Source organism: Diabrotica undecimpunctata, chromosome 9 (assembly GCF_040954645.1).
Source record: "Diabrotica undecimpunctata isolate CICGRU chromosome 9, icDiaUnde3, whole genome shotgun sequence".
NCBI lineage: Eukaryota > Metazoa > Arthropoda > Insecta > Coleoptera > Chrysomelidae > Diabrotica > Diabrotica undecimpunctata.
In genome coordinates this window covers 2,806,353-2,825,477 of record NC_092811.1, presented here as the reverse complement: position 1 = coordinate 2,825,477, position 19,125 = coordinate 2,806,353, and the positions used below count along the sequence as shown (strand labels likewise).

General features: G+C 34.1%; 1 protein-coding gene across 1 annotated transcript in view; it reads left to right on the top strand.

Annotated features, from left to right (window-relative positions):
• The window catches only part of LOC140449405 (discoidin domain-containing receptor 2-like), a 1,157,947-nt gene that overhangs the window by 532,289 nt on the left and 606,533 nt on the right, over positions 1-19,125 (top strand). The gene's annotated exons all lie outside the window — the stretch shown is intronic.

Genomic DNA, 19,125 nt, shown 5'->3' with positions numbered 1-19,125 from the left:
TATTTATTTATAAAAGAAATTTAATTTTTTCTTTTATTTCTGTTGATATGTGAGTGTTGTCTAGTCGCCTTAACATCAGTGGTTTTATTAACTCAAATGAAATGTCCTAAAGAAAAGTGCTTCTTGGAAGTTATGCAGTGACATTATTAGCCTTATATAGAGAAAATGCATTAATTCCTGATATATTTAATAAATTAAAGAACACGGTGAGTGGCCAACGCCACTCACCAGTGGTGCAGGATTACACAACGTGTAATCCTTTATCATTGTTGAAGCAGCTAATACAACCTTTTTTTTTTAACGTACGTTACCAAGGTACATTTTTCTTGTAAAAATCCAAATAGTGAAGAATGTATGTCTCTGTTTTTAGACTTTATAAATACTCGTGATAACTCCCTCTTATTTTTACGAATTTTACCAACAATAGTTAATTGCTTTTGAAGCAAGTCCATGGCCAAAGATATACTGGTAAACCAGTTATCCATGATTACATTTCTGCCCGTTTCTTCTATGGGTTTAACCATCCTTTTATCAACCTCTGCGCTACTCCAATCAGTTTCAAAAGGACCAGTTGGTTGTGTTCCACAGTAAATCTCCATATTAAAGGTATATGCATATTTGCTATCTACTAACGCAAATATTTTTAAACCATATTTGGATGGTTTACTGGGGATGTATTAACGGAATTGACATTTTCCCTTAAAAAGAATTGCTCTTTAACTGTTAAATATTCTAAAGGTGTAAATTTTTTTTAAAATTTTTCAATAAAAAGTCCAAAAATGTTCTCGTATAGGAGCAAGTTTATCCAGCTCTCTCTTTTGTTGTCTAGCCTAATTAAAGTCGCCAAACCTCAAACATCTCAGTAGAAATCAGAAACGATTTAAAGACATTGTCACGTAAATAGCTTCAACACCAGTACCTTTCTTATTATCCCACATTTGCAAAACATTTAGTCACCCAGATTTTAGAATACCTGCTAAAAAGAGTATACCAATCCAAGTCCCCAAATCTCTTCGACTCTTCGATCTCAGTGTTGTAACTCAGTGTGTAAGTTCTTATAATGTTTATTTTGCAAAATTTGTTGATAAATGATTGTAAGAATTTATTTTAGACTCTACAAAATATTACCATGAAAAAATTATTTGCTCTTATGTATGTACGCAAAAATGTGCTCTCAAAGGTGTAACAGAAATCGGAACTCTGTTAAATTCTCTGTCGACAATTCTTTTTCAAAATGTTTAATTTATATTATGGTAAAAACAGAAAAATGTCCTCTTTATTTTATAATCAAATTCTGGTGATGGCGCTCAAAATATTCAGCATTTGTAGCTGTTAAAGAGCCTCTTAAGCTACAGTTATTTTTTCCCCAATTTCGTTCATCTTAATACTTCAATAACAATGCACAATGTATTTGATGATTGCATTCCAAGAAGAAGTAAAACCAGATATCTCGAGGTAAGAGCTTGCCGTAATTTCTGCAGTAAAAATAATCTCCTTTCTCTATAGATTTCCTTGTGGATAACGCAGTAAAAATTTTACACAATCCCAAGTTATGAAAAGAGCACTTTTTGGTTTACGATGGACTTATAATAAAAATTTTTATTCCTGATTGAACTACAATATACGTTTTCACCAGGGTTATGAACGGTCTTATATTTTTACAAGATGCCATTCATTGCTTTAATGGAAAATATATTATGTGGGACGGATAATACTAGTTTTATATTTATGTTAAATAACAGATGTAAGGTTTACGAATCAAATTTGAAGCTCACTCGAAAACTGGAGATAACACTATATAGAATTAGACTATATAGAAATATGCATAGATGTTCAGAAATATACATGGAATATGGTACAAGGAAGGCGTTATTTAGCATCCAGATTCTCATACAGAGATGTCGAGATTTGACACCGATAAACATCAGAAATCAACTGCTATTTTGAATCTCATAGGTGTGAATGAACATCCAAAGAAGTTCTATCATGAGAGGAGAAAATATTCATCGTTCATCATTCAAAAATTACGAAAAATTCTTCTTTAAAAGCAAAATAATATGCTTAAGTGACAAATATAAAACACTCCAGCCTTTTACAACTATCTCGCTTTTACCGACCCATTTTTCTAAAAAGTTCGTTGTTTTATTTTAGCTCCAGCTACGTCTCACTAAAGTTTTTGAAATACTGACTTTACATATTCTTTCCAACTACAAGGCAGACTTAAATCATTCAAGTAAAGTTTATACACTAATTTTAAAGTCGTAGAGCAAAATGTATAAATATGAGTAAAGCAGCTATGCAAAACGGGCTGTTATTTTAGGAATAATGTTCTTGTTTTGTTGGTTGTTGCAAAATATATAAACATTTGTAAATTATAGTTACGACAACTTCTTTTGTTTAGGACATTTTTAGTATTTATTAAAGTTTGACGGATATCAATTGACGAAGCTGACATAGTTTACAAGATTCTATGGAGAATTTTAAAACTATAGAAAATACATTTTTTTCTATAGCAAGACTTCAAGTTCAGGTGAAAAATAGAATTTCAAAGAAAATTGTAATTTTTGGCACAAAAATCGCAATTTTGTTGCTCCGTTGCTAGGGATATAAATTACTCTGTCAACAAATGTCAAACAAATGTTACGTTTTGGTTTTTGCGGAGAATATTGTTGCGTTTTGTGTACAAAGTGAATAAATACGAAATGGACGGAAAAGAATTGACACAAGAAAAGGACAACCTGCCATCAGATGTAGAAAATGCAGCGTTGGAAGCAGAAAGTTTATTGTTGCCACAAAAATCTAGGATGATGTATGAGAAAGAATACCAGTCTTTTAAAAAGTGGAAAAGCCTTAAGAATATCAATGGCGTGAGTGAAAAAATACTTCTGGTATATTTTTCTGAAAAGTCGAAGAAAGCGATGCCATCGTCATTATGGTCGTATTATTCGATGCTGAAGCGTACGTTGTTGGTGAATGAAAATTGTGACATTTCTAATGTATCTCGAATCAAGTGTTTAAGCAAACGAGTACAAGTTGTGATGCTCCAAAAATAGATATTTCTTCTTCTTCTTAAGGTGCCATGCATTTCTGCGTAGGCGTCCACCGTACATCGTCTTGTCAGGTGAGATGTTAAATAGTCAGGATTAAATAATTCTGTTTTTAGCAGCATTGCGAAGCATTTCATAGCTGTGGATTCCTGTCCATTGTCGAATATTGCGCAGCCATGACATTTTTTTACGTCCGAGACCTCTCCTACCCTCTATTTTCCCTTCGAGTATCAGTTGCTGAAAAGTGTATCGTTCTCCTCGTATAATGTGCCCCAAGTATGCAGTATGCAGATATTTCTAATAATGTTAATTGTAAAATTTCAGTTGTTTTTAATCCTTAATGTGTTTAAATTCATCATCATCATCATCATCACGTAGCGCTACAACACTGGGTGGGTCTTGGCTGACTGTACAACTTTTTTCCAATTTGTTCGGTCTTCCATCAACTAGGCTCAAATGGAGTGTTCATTTTCCGGAGATCTGCTTGGATGTTATCTCTCCATCGCATTCTGGGACGTCCGAGTGGTCTTTTGCCTGTGGGAATCTGATTTGTTTGTGAATGTGTTTGAATTGGTAAATTTTATTGAATAAAAAAAAGTTAAAACATTTTATCTACTCTTGCTGTTAAAGTGTCACTTTATCTACCCTTGCGGTTAGAGTGATACTTTATCTACTCAAAACAGTTGTTATAGCAACACTTTAACATTAGTTATGGAAAAAAAGATAATTTATAGCTCTTTTACCCATATCCATATACTTCTTCTTCTTCTTTTTATATAGACATGACTCTGTCTGTTTTTCAATGTGCCTCCAGTAAGTTGTCGTTCAATCCTTTTCGTGGTTTTCCTACTGATCATCTTTCTATTGGGGAGCCGTCTCTTGCCATCTTTACTACTCTATTTGTTGTCATTCGGCTTATATGATCGTTCCATTTTACTCTTCTATTTCTTACCCAATTCTTGATGTTCTACGCATCTACGCATCTACGTCGTACATCTGTACTTCTACCTCTGTCCCATAGTGTCTTGCCATAAATTTTTCTAAGCGTTTTCATCTCTGTTGTTTCTAACATCCTTTGTGTCCTCTCTGTGTCAGGTCTTGTTTCTGTCGCGTATGTCCTTCGTTTCTTTCCCGATATTCTTATTTCTCCATATTGTTTTATTTAGGCAGTCTGCGGCTCTGTTTGCTCTATTCCCTTGATCTTTCACTTCGGTTTCGAGCTTTTTGTAGCTAGATAATGTGATGCCTAGATATTTAAACTACATCACTTGTTCTATTATCTGACCTTCCAACTCCAATTTACATCTTAGTAAATTTACTGTTGTAACCATGCATTTTGTCTTTTTTGGGGAAATTAACATGTTAAATTTTCTGGCGGTTATATTAAATTGGTATAGCATACGTTGTAAATCATCTTCACTTTGAGAGAGTAGTATTGCGTCGTCTGCGTGGCAGATTATTTTAAGTTGTTTTTCTCCCATTTGGTATCCTTTTTTAGTTCTTACTTTTTTATTATTTCGTCCATAATCAGGTTGATCAACAGAGGTCTCAGGGAATCTCCCTGTCTTATCCCATTGCCAGAGGACAGAATAGACGTAGCATCGCAGCATTCTTACTCTTGTATCAAAAGAGAGGTTGTGACTCTTGAAGAAAGGCCCCCATCTGATTGAAGGTGGATCTAGCTTTTCGGATGCGTGCTCTGCTCTAATCTCCTGGTTGTTGGTCCATTCTTCATTTATTATGGTGCCGAGGTAGTTGTAATGCGTCACTCACAGGGGATTGGTTGACGTAGAGTTAACCTTCTGTTATCCTTTGCTTATTATCATAAGCTTTGTCTTCCTAACGTTTATATTGAGTCCATATTGTTGACTGTAATACATGATTTTGTTCATAATAACTTGTAGGTCTTCTAAGTTGTCTGCACATACTATGGTGTCATCTGCATATCTGATGTTGTTTAGGTGGTAACCATTTAGTAGAATACCTTTTTCAGTTTCGTGCAAAGCTTCGATAAATATTCTTTCAGAGTACATATTAAAGATTAGAAGAGACAAAATACAGCCTTGCCTCACTCCACGCATGATTTTCACATAGTCAGTGTGTTCACCTTCAACTCTGAGATTTACTGTCTGATTCCAGTAAAGATTTCTAATTATTTTCAGATCTTGGTTGTTAATTCCTGCTTCTTTTAGTATTTGCATTATCTTGGCATGCTGTACTCGATCAAACGCTTTCTCGTAATCAACCAGACATGCGTATACGTCGCAGTTGACGTCTTGTGTTTTGGTTGACATATATTTCAGGTATGCTTTTTTCATTTCTTTACATTTTTCCTCATCATCATCATATAACGGGGGTCCTACGGCGATTGCCGCTTCCCGCATTTCAGCCTCCATCTTTTCCTATCTCTCCAATCTCCCTCTTCTAAGCCTCTAGATTACATTGTTTTTGTAATTTCTCTTCTCCAGGAATTTGGTGGTCTTCCCCTTTTCCTTCTTTATGGCGGAACATACATTAAGGCTTTCTTTGGCCACCGCTCCTCCTCCATTCTCATCACGTGACCATACCATTGTAATTGCCTTCCTTGTATTCTATCTGAAAGAGTATCTCTAATTCCTGTACGGTTTCGTATTTCCTCATTCCTGATTCTTTCCATTCTCGATACTCGACATGACCTTCTAAGATAATACATTTCCACAACGTCTACTTTGTCTCGTTCATTCTTTGTCATGGTCCAACATTCAGCACCATATGTGGTAATTGGTTCTACAATTGCTCTGTATACGCGAAGTTTGGTATGCATCTTTATTTTATTAGACCACAGTAATGAATTCAGTATTCGGATGCATTTTTTCCCTTGGGTTATTCGGTTTTGTCCATCTATCTTAACTCTGCCATCTGCTGATATGATGCTTCCTAGATATTTATACTGGTTGCAGCCTTTTATAACTGCGTTTTCAAGCCTCAGATCTGTGGTATTTCCTCCAATTTTTAAATATTCTGTTTTGCCTATGTTTACAGTAAGCCCCCATTTGGCATATTCCTCAAATAATTTTCGATTCATATAATTTATATCTTCCCCATCGGTTGCAACCACCACCTGATCATCTGCAAATAACAATGTATACAGAGTTTCTTGTCCCACTTCGATGCCCATAAATCTACATTTATTTCTCCAATTCCTCAATGCTTCTTGGACGTATATTTTAAAGAGTGTCGGTGACAAACAGCATCCTTGCTTTAGGCCTTTAGTGACTTTAAATTCATTTGAGGTTCTGGTTCCAATTTTTACACAACTAACTGCATTTTCGTACAATTTATATATCGCTCGGATATACGTCGAATCCAATCCGGACCTTTCGAGGACCTCAAACATTTTCTTTAACGGGACACTATCATATGCTTTCTCAAGGTCTATAAATACCAAATGGGTCTCTCTACTTCTTTCGACACGCTTTTCGATTATTTGTCGTAGGATAAATATATTATCAAGGCAGGATCTCCCGGTACGAAAGCCGCTTTGTTCTTCAATATCTTGTATCTGTCTTTCAACCCTCTTCTTTAATATTCTGCCGTACAACTGGCCCACAGAGCTCGTCACACTAATACCTCTATAATTGGAACAGTCTCTTTTATTCCCTCTCTTATTTTTCCTTCACTTCTATAAAAACCATGGAGTTCTTCGCCTTGATAACGATTTATTTTTATTTATATTTCTTTCAACAAGAACTTCTTTGGCCAGGGCTAAGATATTAGACTTAATTTTTGCCCAGCTTTCTTCGACTGCATCACTTTCTGGAATATAGAATATTATAATATAATATATGTGTTTCTGCTTTTTTCGGTTATTCTTTTTTGGAATAATTGTCTTGTGGAGTCATCCTATAAGCTTTTGACTGTTTCATCTGGACATATTTTATTTTATTCCTTAAGATTATATTATTATTCCTATTTAATTTGATATTATCCATGTTTGGGAGTATTTGTTGGTATCCAGTATACATCTGTTAAGGTATACAAATTGAAATAGCTAACGGAACTGTATTTGTTTTATCTAAATTCCTCGTTTTTAAACACGAAATTTATTATGATAAATAATAATTTTCGTTCTTAAAATAAATCAAATTTCATCTTAATCATTTCCCTCTTTTATTACCCGAAATTCGACTTTAAAATTTTATTATAAAGGTAAAGCAATACCTGTGAGTATATTCGGTGCCCGTAAAACATTTCGCTTTTATGAAAATTTTAATAATTCATAAAGGCTCATAAAGGAGGTAGGCAACCTACGAAACTTCAAAAGCAATTTCCGTTTTATCCAATATGCATCGAAATTTATCATTCGGCCTTTTACATGGCAGAAAAAGCGGGCAACTGTCTGACAATAGTCTAACCAAATTTCATTAAAATGTGGAATGTTCTTTAACTATTCATTGTTTATAAAAACTACAACAAAAATATTTTCTAAAAGTAACATCTACAGAGTGAAGAAGAGACCTAGATATAGAGATGGGACCGATTTTCATATAGAGGACTTTCTCTATTCTTGAGTAATTCTTGACCTTAAAGAAATGAGAAGCTGGCCAAAATAATGCCAAATACTACTGGTACGACTAGTAAAAAGGGCAGTACTTTGTAGTGAAAATAATTCTATTATACTTGGAGCTTCGGTACGGATATCGGCAGTTAAGAAAGCAAAACATACGACGATGCTTGAGGGGGCACAGCGAAAAGTCTATTAAGGATGGTCCCGGCTTACAGTACAGCGACAACTGCTCCGCTCCAAGTTATCAACAGTTCCCTTAGAATTACTGGCACGACACGACAATCCACAACTGATAGAGAAGGCGATACGTCAGATAAGTCTCCTGAAATGGAGGAGTGAAACTGTTACTTTTCTCCTTCTTTACGTGCCATCTCCGCGATGGAGGTTGGCAATCATCATGGCTATTCTGATCTTAGATGCTGTCGTTCTGAACAGTTCGATTGGTGTGAAATGGTGGAATTATATCGTATTTGCCTTACTACCACCTACTTTTCATGGGAAGACCAGATTTATGAGCAGGTAGATGGAGTAGCAATGGGAAGCCAACTAAGTCCGGTCGTAGCCAACCTTTTCATGGAGCATCTAGAGAAGAGGGTAATAGAGTCATCATACAAGCCAAGGGTATGGTTTAGATACGTCGATGACACTTTTGTGATTTGGGGTCACGGAGTAGAAAAACTTATCGATTTCATGTCTTATATAAACACACTACATTCAAATATTCAATTTACGATGGAAACAGAGATAGATCAACAACTAGTCTTTGTTCTTGGTTTGTCTTCTTTGGTCAATCCTGCCGAGTATTTCGTCGGTCATCCAGTTGACTCTCTTTCTTATCAGTTCTTTTAATATTTTTTTGCATGGAACGAGGGGCAGTTTTTTATTGTTTCCCATTGTTGGTTTATCTTTTAGGTATTAGTACCTAATTTATCAAAGTTTTCGTATATTTTCTGTTGGAGTTTGTTTTTTATATCAGCTTCTTTCAGTTTTCTAACATCATATTTTGGAGTTCTTTGAGATTTTCTAATACGTTTAAGCTTAAGCGCGACATTAGCGATTAGTGGTTTATGGTCTGCTGTGACATCTGCTCCTGAATATGTATTAACTGATTTGATGGTGTTACGATATCTCTCTTTAATCGTTATATAATCGATTTGGTTTCTTACTACTTTTTCCGGTTTAATCTACTGGTGAGCGCCATGTACAGGGTGTCCCATAATTAATTGAAAATTAGCTAATGGGTGATAGCTGACATCAAAATAAAGCGTTTGAGCTCAAATTGCTTAGGCAAAATGTTGCTAGTCTGCGTTCTACAGGGTGATTCATTAATATTTTTTTATATTATTTTTAGGGATATATTGAAAACTATTCAACCGATTTAAGTGAAATTTGATATCTTGCTATTATTTAGCTATTATTATTATGCTTAATATGAAAATGATATTAGTTTTCATAATTACGTAGACGTAACTACGAATTTATTTATTATTAGTTGTCAAAGTGCAGTGCGAGTCACTATTTATCAAAGTGCTTTTGTGCTTTGCGAATTTTTTTATAAACCAGTTAAGATAAAGGTAAAATTGTCATAGTGAATTTTCTAATGTAGAAATACGCGATATGATCTGTTTGCATGCACAGTAAATTTTTTGTTCTCGTAAAGTAGCTCAACGCTATTTCGAACTTTATCCCAATAGAAGGCAACCAAACCATAAAACTATTAGATCATTGTTCGACAGATTAGGCGAAACAGGGTCATTTCATCACAAAAACAGAAATGCTGGAAGACTGAGAGGAATTGATTAGGATATGGAGGATGAAATTGTTGTGCGTGTTGCAGAAGATCCAGAAACCAGTACAAGACTTGTTTCTGCGGCCACTGGTATAAGCAAATCTACGGTGTCAAGAATAATACGAACAGAAAATCTGTATCCGTATCGTTTTACTCAAGTACAGAATCTTTTACCACAGGATTTTCCTGCAAGGCTCTGATTTAGTCAGTTTATGATAGGGCGGCATTTAGACGATCCAATATTTTATAATAAATTTTTATTTATTGATGAATCCACATTTACTAGAAGAGGTGTGTTTAAATGGCGCAATAGACCTATGCGACAGAAAATCCTCATGCATTACAAGAACATCATTTTCAACATGAGTTTTGCATAAATATCTGATGTGGCATATTTGGGAATTGTATTGTGGGACCATTCAAATTACCAACCAGGCTTGACGGAGTAACGTATCTAAATTTTTTGAGAGAAGATTTATCAACCTTTACCAAAAGTTACCTTTAAAAAAAAACGGGTGTGGCAGTCCAGTGGGACTGCCGGTGGAAGTTACACTTCTATACACGTATTCGCCGTTACAAATTTATTTGGGAGTCAATCTGCACAATCATTACATATGTAATTCTATAGGGAAGACATAGCAGAAAGAGAAACAGAATTAATAACAACTTACTAACAATGAAGGATTGAATCAATATTTTGATGAAAATGTATATTTTTATTTTCATATATGTATGAAAGGAGTTGAATGCAAAATTTTTTTACACATACTCTGCAGTAAAATTCTGTTTATTTTGTTATTAATATAATAATACAATAAAAATTAAATTGCAATATTCATAAGTATTTAAAAATGACAATAATATAGGTACATAAAAAAATACACTACAATACAGTGCAACATAATTCCATATATAATAATAGAATACAAATTAAAATGCAATATCCATAAGTATTTAAAAACGACAATAATGTAATAATATTAATAAAAAAGTCCTCCCGACTGGGAATCGAACCCCGGTCTCCCGCGTGACAGGCGGGTATACTGACTACTATACTACCGAGGACATGACACAAATGTATTTCAAAATTGACAGTTCTGGATCATACAGTGGTTTATTGAGATTATTATTTTGAAATACAAAAGAATAATATAATTATGAACATTTAATAAACAATACAAAACATATCACATAAATAATAATATTAATAAATATTTTATTATATTTATAACATTATGTGTATATATATCTTTATATAATATATATAATATTAAATTATATATACAAAAGGAACATTTTTATATTCGAGAGAGGAAGAGAGAGAAAATATATCTTCTGTCTCTCTCTTACTCATTATCTTACATATGTAATGATTTCACAGATTCACTCCCATACAAATTTCCAACGTGGAGCGCGCGTATAGAAGTATAACTTCAAAAATATCTCTAAATTTGAGACGTAACTCTTGGTACAGGCATGATGATGCACCACCACATTAGAGCCTAGAAGTTTAGAAATTATCTAGATGAAATTTAAATGTGGATTGGTAGAGGTAGTGTATATCCATGGCCAGCAGGCAGTCCCGAACTAAATCCCCTAGACTTTCACTTGTGGGGCTACCTAAAGTCACTTATTTATAAAAAAAATAAATAACCGTCAAGAGTTATGGCAAAATATTGTAGCGGGAGCACTAATAATAAATAAATTCGTAGTTACGTCTACGTAATTATGAAAACTAATATCATTTTCATAATAAGCATACTAAATAATAGCAAGATACCAAATTGCACTTAAATCGATTAAATAGTTTTCAATATATCCCTAAAAATAATAAAAAAGAATATTAATGAATCACCCTGTAGAACGCAAACTAGCAACATTTCGCCTAAGCAATTTGAGCTCAAACGTTTTATTTTGATATCAGCTATCACCCATTAGCTAATGTCCAATTAATTATGGGACACCCTGTATATAACCGAAACTGTTACTCACGTATGAAATTTTTAGAGTAGTTACTATAAAAATTTTCAAGGGTTTTAAACCAATCAACTTTGAATCCAATTCGTGAATTAGTTTATTGTTCTATATAGTAGATAGAGAATTTTACTGAATGTTTACTGAATATTTTTTTATTTTTACCTTTCTACCCTTTCTATATGGAGCATGATTTTGAACATAAGAGTTTCCGTCGATTAATCAAATGACGATCTTTTCAGTATGAAAAGATATTGGAATATTTTGGCCACCTTATGAAAAGACTAAAATAGTTACTATACTTCAAACAAAACAAACTAAAAATGAATCCTGCTCATACAAAAACGTCATGGATAGAATATAAGAAAATCATTTAGTTGGACAACAAATAGACTCTATAGACCAGCAGAATCAAATCAATATAACTTTCCATCTCTGATAGGAGCGGTGAAACAAAGATAATAAATAAGGGAGATCAAAGGATAAAAAGACGTAATGTAACAATTCTTATTTGCCCACCACGTTGGGTGTCACTTGTAACAATATATAATTGCTTATAGGGGGTTAAAAGGGGGAACTGAACAATTACTCGGCTGGAGGTAGGGTAAGCAAATAAACTGAATCGTTTGCGAACGGCAACTCGTGTTTTGGTTGTAGAGCTAGGTCATGGATAAAGGTTTCCTTATTCGAGGGACTGGAGAAACTAACCACAACAAAAAAGTAATCAAAACAATACTTACAGATTTAAAATGAACGCCGGCGCCGTTTAAAAAATCTTACTGGTTAGAAAGAAAGGCTTTTCTTTCCTAAAAAAAATTTAAGGGTGAAAATCTTTTTAAAAGAAGTAATGGTAAACTTCTGGTTTAAACAGAAACTTTACGTTCCGTTATTTGTTAAGATAATGACTTTTTTTTTGTTTTCGTCTTTATAGAGGGGGGGGTCTGGAATCTTCAAAAGACATCTCAGTCCAGGGCGCGGCCTGACTAACTTTAGTGCAGGATTCGTTCTTCGTACTCCCGGCGATAGTTCCCGAGGTACTTTAAAATGCCCTCTCGTCGCCGAGTCTACGCCGAACGCCTACCTGCTAAACCAGACCCTCCTCTGTCATCCAGCGATCCGGAAGCGGAATGGCCGCTGTAAGGCCGGCATCACTTCCGAATCACTACCTGTATTCATTCATTCTCCATTCATACACATTTACACTCTATTCATCAGCAAGGAGGTTCCCTGTCTCGTTCCAGGTAGCGCGTAGAAGACACTCATCGCTTCTAGTTCGGCATTATTTCCAGATGGGCATTTCCTCCTTCCCCACAGTTAATAGTTAAGATACTTGACTTTTCGTAGTGAACTATCATCAGCATGCAGTATTATGGCAGTATTAACCTTCAAATGAAACAAATTTTATCTTTTTTGTCGATATTTTTACATTGAAATTCTTATACTAAATATTGTTTGTAGATTCTTTTTTTTATGTACCTATAAAGCTGTCTTTATACATACAGTTTGTGGTGTTGATTTTTTTGACTATGAATTTATATATTTATGCGATTAAGAAACGACGAGTACTTTATACAATGGTTCAATTACACGTTGTTTCAGCAAGCTAACATTTTTTGCGACGATGTATATAGCACGATTCCCCTACCAACCCTCACATATTTCAACTTCTGTTTGTTTCCGTCAAACACTCGTATAAATATTCGGAATGTCGACATTACATGCATTCCTTCTTTTGGCTTGTCATTCAAACAGTTGTAAGCAAAACCACAGCTGACGTCTATTAACAAACCCTCGTCAAGACGCTCTGAGATTACTTAGTAAACTATTGAAAGATCAGTCAAGTAGGTTTACATTTCAGATTATGTTCCTACCGGTGTTGTTCGAGTTAAAACAAAATTCGAAGAAAGTTTATACGAGGCGTTTATGAAACAATGTAGTCTTAATATTTTCCCAAGAAACTTTAAGAAAGTTGTAGGAATATAATTTTTAAGAATCAACAAATAAAATAAAACTGTTATTAGACGTTTGATTAGTTTTTTGGTCTTGAAAAAGCATTTTTTTTTTGAAAAATAGCTTTGGCAGAGCCAATTAGTAGACTTGTTTGTGTTTATTGTTAAAATCGACTAAATTTTAATTATTATTGATTGCAGATTCATAGTCAAAATTTTCTTGTTATCAGTTATCAATGTTAGTACTACATATACCTAATATTTTTATGGAGACATAAATTTTTTTTTTATTCTTTTATTATCTTCTTGTTTTTTTTTTTGTTTTGTTGCTTTTTTTGTTTTTTGTTTTTTTTTAACAAATCATGCCTATATACTATTTACAAATTGTATTTACATATTTTAACATATTTGTAAATGCAATGAAGAATTTCCATAGTATTTGAAAACATTAAAGATTAAGGTTTATTGGAAAACGACACTTAGAATTTATTAATTCCTTATAAAGTTCGTTTATATTATTAATTTGTAAATCACATTCTAATACAATATGTGTTAGATCGCCTATTTTGCTACAGGTACAATTGGGAGTATTTGATAAGCCGATTCCATGCATGTAAGATGGCGTAAGAGCATGATTTGCTCTCAGCCGATTAATAGTCTGTATAAAATGTCGATTAGATTCTGTGTACATAGAACTATCTTCTTGAGGATATCCTAGTGTTACAATGATAAAAGTTTACGCCAGTCTTACATTCTTTGTAATGTAAATGCCAATTATTTTTAAGTTTTTGTCTACTAACGGGGTCAATATCTGTCGCTGGAATTAAATTTTTGTTTACTTTTTCTCCAAGCATATATGCTGATTTAGCCAAATTGTCAACGATCTCATTGGCTTTTATTCCCGAACGGCCCTTAATCCATGTAATTATTACATTTAATCCTAATTGTATAGTTTCATAAAGAATTTTAAGAATTTTCAGTTCAATGTGGTTTATGTGTTTGACTGTTTGAATGTTGTTAACTCTGTCGACCACGCTTTTACTGTCAGTAAATATAACATAGTTGCTAGTCGGATTCAGCACTACATACTGAAGAGCAAACATTGTTGCCATCATTTCTGCTGTGTATATTGAGCATTCACTGGGTAAGCTATACTGGTGATGGTAATTTATATTTTCATGGAACATTGCATAGCCCGTTCCATTTGCATCTTTTGGCCCATCAGTAAAAATGTACTGATAATTTGTCCATTTTTCTTTAATAAATATATCAAACATATTTGGGAGTAAATGTGAGTTTAAGTAACATATCCTAACCTTTCTAGAAAATAGTGTTTTTGTCATTTCACCATTGTAGGGCGGAATTTGGCTTTTATAGAGAATATCGTTATATTTTACCGTACATTGACCAAATCTACCAATCTACCAATCTACCAAAGGTATAGATTTTTTTAGTTCTCCAGTACCTATGGGTGAGATTTAAAACTGATAGCTCATTAAGATCTTGAAGGTATTTAAAATTTTTGGACATAATTCGGACTGTAAATTTGTCGCTAAGGAATTGGCGGCGTAAATGCAATGGAGGTTCCACCGCTTCATTTTCCAATATTTGGACTGGAGTGGATTTTAAATAACCTAGGCATAATCTCAGACATTTATTTTTTTTTAATTTCAAGTTTGTTTAGATGTGTATTGGCCGCTGATCCAAATAAATGACAGTTATAGTCGAAAATCGGCCTGATCATGTTACGGTAAAACATCAAAGCAATATTTGGGTCCGCTCCCCAATTTATTTTGCAGAAAGCTCTTAAAATGTTTATTGAGTTTTCTGATTTTTTAACAATTTGATGAATGTGATTTTTCCATGTCAATTTCCTGTCTAGATAGGTACCAAGATACTTAATACAGTTTTTTATAGGGAAATTAAATTTTGCCACATTAAGATTGCTTTGTGGAACACTGTTTTTGTGAAAAGTAACACACCTCAGTTTTTGTGTCAGAAATTGATAATCCTATTTCTTCATAGTACTGATTTACAATTTCTAATGTGACTTTCAAATTATCCTCACAGGTACTCAACAATTTTCCTGCTGTATATAAAACAACATCATCAGCATATTGAATAATTTTTGTATGGTTGGGTATACTAACCTCAAGATCTATGTTTTACAGGATATATAAAATCGGGCTTAAAATACTCCCCTGTGGCAATCCAATATTAGTTAGTCGGGGGTATGAAAATTCCTCATTATTGATTTTTAAAAAAGTTAGTCTGTTAGAATATAAAGATTTTAAAAAGAGAGCAAATGATCTAGGGATTCCAATATATAACATTTTTTGGTAAAGAATGTCTAAAGTGACATTATCAAAAGCAGCAGAAATGTCAAGGAACGCAGCTGCTGTAGACTTATTTGATGTAACATTAAGCTGAATTGAAGTAACTAGTTGAAAAAATATGAACTTACTATTATTATGAGCGATTTCAATGCCAAAATAAGACAAGGTATAGTCGAGAATATCGTGGGGTCATATGGTCTTGGTAAACGAAAGAGGAAAAAGACTGATCCAATTCTGCCAAAAGACGGATGTAGTTGTAACGAATACACTTTTTAAATTACACCCAAGAAGGCTTTATACATGGAAAGCACCCGGTGATACCTCAGGGAAAATCATAAAAAATCAAATTGATTTTTCAACATAAACAAAAGGTTTAGAAATCCTATCACCTCAACAAAAACATATCCAGGCGCAGATATCTTTTCAGATCATAGTCTATTGGTTGCAAATATCAGCATCATCATCATCATAAGTGGCTCGACAATCCATTGTGGATCTTGGCCTGCTCACATAGAAGTCGCCACTCCTGTAGATTCCTGGCAACTTCCCTCCATCTTCTAACCCTTAGAATCTGTAGGTCTTCTTCCACATCATCAATCCATCTCATTCGTGGTCGTCCTCTGCTTCTTGTGCCCTCTGGTTTTAAAAATATTAATCTCTTCGTGTATTCGTGATCTGACATCCTAGCAATGTGTCCAGCCCATCTAAGTCTCTGCACTTTGAATATCAGCATACGACTCAAAATAATTGATAAGAAAATGAGGCCCAAGATAGATATAAGAGTACTAAAATAAAATGACATTCAGAAAAACGTAAAAGCAGAGATTAATAAGAATTTTGCGAAAATAGTTCAAGACACTACTAGGGACATAGAAGAACAGTGAAACGAAATGGAGACATCTATTACCACAATTTCGCATAAATACCTAAAATTAAATAGAGAAAAGAAGTAAGAATGGATGACAGATAAAATATTGCAAACAATGGAAGAGCGAAGAATTATACCAAAGGCGATAGAAGGAGCAAAAGAAGCATGACTGACGGAGAAATGTACGGAAATTGAAACACTACAACGCAAACATGACGATTTCCATGTGCATAAAAAAATTTAAGAGGTACATAACACAAGAAAACAACGCAGTACAGGCATAGTTGTAGACATTGAAGGCCAGATTTTGACTACCATTGAAGATAAATTACGAAGATGGACAGAGTATATGCAAGAATTATTAGAAGATGAAGCACGAAGTCCGACTGAAATAAACAATCCCTACGGCCCTGAAATAACAAACGAAGAAGTAACTATGGCCATTAAGAGGATTAAAGATGGGAAATCACCAGGACCTGATAGGTGCATGATGAAACTTTAAAGCTATTAGATACACACCAAACCACAGCTTCTAGGAAGCTATTCAACAACATCTACGAGGCTGGTTAGTTACCAAAAGACTGGCTACTATCAATATTCATTCCACTTTCTAAAAAACCAAACGCTAGAAAATGTGAAGAACATAGATTAATTAGTTTGATGAGCCACGTACTTAAAGTACTCCTTACAATCAATCACTTGCGCATATACACCAAATTAGAAGAACACCTGAGTTAAGTTTAATTTGAATTCAGAGCAGGACTCGGAACGATGGAAGCACTTTTTAGTTTGCAAGTTCTAATACAGAGAGTCAGGGATGTCAATTGCCGATATATAAATATATAAATATATCCTAAAAACATTGTAACATTTTTTTTATAATTAGAATATTAAATAATTTTTAATCCTTTTACCCTTGTTGCTGAGACGCCGATGGCCGTATTTGCAAATAATATATAGGAGATTATTTATCATTAGAAAACTTTATTGCACCCTACCGACTTTCCGAATCATGAAATTCCCACGTACCGATAGGTCGTACTTATCAAAAGACGGCGGGTTGGTTAATCCACGGTTAATTCTTTCCGGTCAGGCGGGTTCTTTTTGATAAATTTGGTAAATATCGTCGAAGGCACGTTATAGTAATTTTCTGAGAGAACGTAATTCAGAAAGTTTTATGTTTTTCACGTTTCCAATTGCTAGTACCTTTCTTTACATCGAACCTTTCGAACCTTTTATCTTCCTAGAAATGGATACAGGCTAGCCTGTCATTTTGAGTGGGTGCTGTCACACCTTTTTTTGGGAAGTTTGTGAAATTATGAGAAGAGAAATTCACTTCTGGCCGGCGATCTTTGCGTAAAGGCGCTTGCTGAAATTTCCGTCTCGGTGTTATCTTACCGTATCTCTTTAAGTGTATATACACGTTTCAGTTTCGTAATCTAATACCATATTAGATTAAAAATTGATATAAACTACCTTTAATTTAATTAACTTCAGTGTTTAATACAAGTAAAGTATTTAGCTTCAGTGAATAGTGCAGCAGTCATCAAGACTTATCGTAAGTTATCATAATCTTTTTATCTTCGACTATCTGGGCGAATCTCCGTCGACTATTTCTTCTCCTGTACTTAAGGTAACTACTAAAACTAAGATAATGGCATCAACACCCAACAATAGAGCCAGAAACATCGGCCACCAATTCACGGTTGATAACTCTACCTTTGAAGTGGTGGACAAATTCACATACTTAGGCTCCCTGATCACCAAGGAGAACGTCATGACGGAAGAAATCAAGCGAACAATAATACTAGCAAACAAATGCTATTTTGGAATGAGTAGACATATGAGAAGCAGAAACTTAAGCCAAAAAACAAAAATAACCATATACAAAACCCTTATACAACCAGTGCTGACATATGGGTCGGAGACATGGACCATTACCAAGGCAGATGAAAATCTCCTGCTTATATTTTTTTGAACGAAGGATCCTGAGAAGAATATTTAGTGGCATCTGTGAAAATGGTGTTTGGAGAAGGAGATACAACTACGAGATATATCACAGATATAAACATATATTTGGTGGTAAAGACGTAGTATTCTTTATAAAAATAGGAAGACTTAGATGGGCAGGACATCTGGCAAGATCACAGCAGAACAACCCTCCTAGAAGAATCCTTATGTCACAACCTGTGGGAAGTAGGAGTAGGGGTAGACCAAAACTCAGATGGAGGGATGGTGTAGATGAGGATGGTAGACAAATAGGCGCAGCAAACTGGCAACAGTTGGCAATGGATAGAACCGTCTGGCGTAATAGACTTGGGAAGGTCGAGGCTCTTTTATAGGGCTGTAGCACCAATGATGATGATAGTTAAGGTTAACTACTGAGTTAGCATTTAACCAAGGAACATTTAACATTTTCATACGAATTTTCAATCGACTATTAAGAACTTCTAAATTACGAACATTTAATTTTAATTCTCAGTTAATCATTAAACAACAGTGCGATATAAATAATTATTTTGAAACCAAGTGCGGGTGGAAGTTTTTTTATTATTCTTTGTTATTATCTTATTCTTGTATTCTTTTGAATTTAACTTTAATTAATTTTGTTTTATT